The following is a 3,220-nucleotide window of genomic DNA, read 5'->3' on the forward strand; positions in this document are numbered from 1 at the left end:
ATATGCTTCTTCTTCAGATGAAGCATCCTTAGTACTGCTTGGTGCATTTTGCATTCCAGACAGACTTTGAGAGATCAAATTGACTTGTTGAGTCAATATCTTGTTCTGAGCCAATATGGCATTCAGAGCATCAATCTCAAGAATTCCTTTCTTCTGATTAGTCCCATTGTTCACAGGATTCCTTTCAGAAGTGTACATGAATTGGTTATTTGCAACCATTTCAATCAGCTCTTGAGCTTCTGTAGGCGTCTTCTTCAAATGAAGAGATCCTCCAGCAGAGCTATCCAAAGACATCTTGGACAGTTCAGAGAGACCATCATAGAAAATACCTATGATGCTCCATTCAGAAAGCATGTCAGAAGGACATTTTCTGATCAATTGTTTGTATCTTTCCCAAGCTTCATAGAGGGATTCTCTATCCTTCTGTCTGAAGGTTTGGACTTCCACTCTAAGCTTACTCCATTTTTGAGGTGGAAAGAACTTTGCCAAGAAGGCATTGACTAGCTTTTCCCATGAGTCCAGGCTTTCTTTAGGTTGTGAGTCCAACCATGTCCTAGCTCTGTCTCTTACAGCAAAAGGGAATAGCATAAGTCTGTAGACCTCAGGGTCAACCCCATTAGTCTTGACAGTGTCACAGATTTGCAAGAACTCAGCCAAAAACTGATGAGGATCTTCCAATGGAAGTCCATGGAACTTGCAATTCTGTTGCATTAGAGAAACTAATTGAGGCTTAAGCTCAAAGTTGTTTGCTCCAATGGCAGGGATAGAGATGCTTCTCCCATAGAAGTCGGGAGTAGGTGCAGTAAAGTCACCCAGCACCTTCCTTGCATTGTTTGCATTGTTGTTGTTTTCGGCTGCCATGGGTTCTTCTTCTCTAAAGGTTTCTGTTAGGTCCTTGGAGAGTTGTGCCTTAGCTTCTCTTAGCTTTCGCTTCAAGGTCCTTTCAGGTTCAGGGTCAGCTTCAACAAGAATGCCTTTGTCTTTGTTCCTGCTCATATGAAAGAGAATAGAACAAGAAAATGTGGAATCCTCTATGTCACAGTATAGAGATTCCTTGAGGTGTCAGAGGAACAGAAAAATAGAAGAAAGAGGTAGAAGAATTCGAACTTAATCAGATAGAGTTCGAATTGTGCATTGAGAAGGAGTGGTACTCCATAAAATAGAAGGATGTGGGAGGAGGGAAGGTAATTTTCGAAAATCAAGTAAAAGAATTTGAAAACCTTTTGAAAAACATTAATTAGTTTTCGAAAATAAGAGTGGGAAAGAAATCAAGTAATTTTTGAAAAAGATTTTGAAATTAGAAGTCAAAAAGATTTGATTGAAAACTATTTTGAAAAAGATGAGGTTAAGAAGATATGATTGGTTTTAGAAAATATATGATTGGGAAGATATGATTTGAAAACAATTTTAAAAAGATTTGATTTAAAAAAAAAATAATGACTTGTCTAACAAGAAAAGATATGATTCAAACATTAAACCTTTCTCAACAGAAAAGGCAACATACTTGAAATGTTGAATCAAATCATCAATTGATGGCAAGTATCTTTAAAAAAGGAAAGAAATTGATTTTGAAAACATTTGATTGAAAAGAATAGATTTGAAAAAGATTTGATTTTGAAAAACTTTGAAAACTTGAAAAAAATTGGTTTGAAAACAAAATCCTCCCCCTTGTGCCATCCTGGCGTTAAACGCCCAGAATGGTGCACATTCTGGCGTTTAACGCCCAAAACTATACCCTTTTGGGCGTTAAACGCCCAACCAGGTGCTCTGGCTGGCGTTTAAACGCCAGTCTGTCCTTCTTCACTGGGCGTTTTGAACGCCCAGCTTTTTCTGTGCAATTCCTCTGCTGTATGTTCTGAATCTTCAATTCTCTGTATTATTGACTTGAAAAGACACAAATTAAAAATATTTTTGGAATTTTAATAATGAGGAATAATCAAAATGCAACTAATAACAATGCATGCAAGACACCAAACTTAGCAGTTTGTATACTGCTGACACTCATGAGAATGCATATGAGACACACAAAACACTCAAGTCAAGAGAATTTAAAGATTAGAGTAAGAAATCATCAATAACATCTTGAAGATCCTTAAGACACATGAATGAATGCATGCAATTGACACCAAACTTAAAATGAGACACTAGACTTAAACAAGAAACATAAAATATTTTTGGTTTTTATGATTTTGAAATTTTTTTGGATTTTTTCGAAAATTAAGTGGACAAGAAAATAAAGGTATCAAAATTCTTAATGAGAATTCCAGGAATCATGCAATGTTAGTCTAAAGCTTCAGTCTAAAGGAATTAGACATGGCCAGCCAAGCTTCAGCAGGACATTGCATTCAAGAGCTAAATTGATGAAAATCAATCAGCTTTGGTGATGATAAGAACATCACCTTGAAACACTAGAATTCATTCTTAAGAACTCTGAAGAAAAATACCTAATCTAAGCAACAAGATGAACCGTCAGTTGTCCATACTCGAACAATCCCCAGCAACGGCGCCAAAAACTTGGTGTGCGAAATTGTGATCACTACTTTTCACAACTCAAATAATCCCTAGTAATGGCCCCAAGAACTTGGTGCTCAATACCATGGCATAAACACAACTTTGCACAACTAACCAGCAAGTGCACTGGGTCGTCCAAGTAATAAACCTTACGCGAGTAAGGGTCGATCCCACGGAGATTGTTGGTATGAAGCAAGCTATGGTCACCTTGTAAATCTTAGTCAGGCAGACTCAAATGGGTATAGTGATATACGAATAAAGCATAAAGATAAAGATAGAGGTACTTATGTAATTCATTGGTAGGAGCTTCAGATAAGCGTATGAAGATGCCTTCCCTTCCGTCTCTCTGCTTTCCTACTGTCTTCATCCAATCCTTCTTACTCCTTTCCATGGCAAGCTTATGCAAGGGTTTCACCGTTGTCAGTGGCTATCTCCAATCCTCTCAGTGAAAACGTTCCTATGCTCTGTCACAGCATAGGCTAATCAGCTGTCGGTTCTCGGTCAGGCCGGAATAGAATCCAGTGATTCTTTTGCGTCTGTCACTAACGCCCCGCCTGCTAGGAGTTTGAAGCACGTCACAGTCATTCAATCATTGAATCCTACTCAGAATACCACAGACAAGGTTAGACCTTCCGGATTCTCTTGAATGCCGCCATCAGTTCTCGCCTATACCACGAAGACTCTGATCTCACGGAATGGCTGGCTCGTT

The 3,220-nt window shown here is 38.4% G+C and overlaps 1 non-coding gene across 1 annotated transcript; it reads left to right on the forward strand.

Moving 5' to 3' along the window:
- Positions 1-348: 348 nt before the first annotated feature.
- Positions 349-456, forward strand: LOC130943241 (small nucleolar RNA R71). Its single transcript, XR_009071767.1, has one exon. It is a non-coding gene; the product is annotated as a small nucleolar RNA R71 (small nucleolar RNA).
- The last annotated feature ends 2,764 nt before the right edge of the window (positions 457-3,220 follow it).

This window comes from Arachis stenosperma, chromosome 7, assembly GCF_014773155.1.
Source record: "Arachis stenosperma cultivar V10309 chromosome 7, arast.V10309.gnm1.PFL2, whole genome shotgun sequence".
NCBI classification, from domain to species: Eukaryota; Viridiplantae; Streptophyta; class Magnoliopsida; order Fabales; family Fabaceae; genus Arachis; species Arachis stenosperma.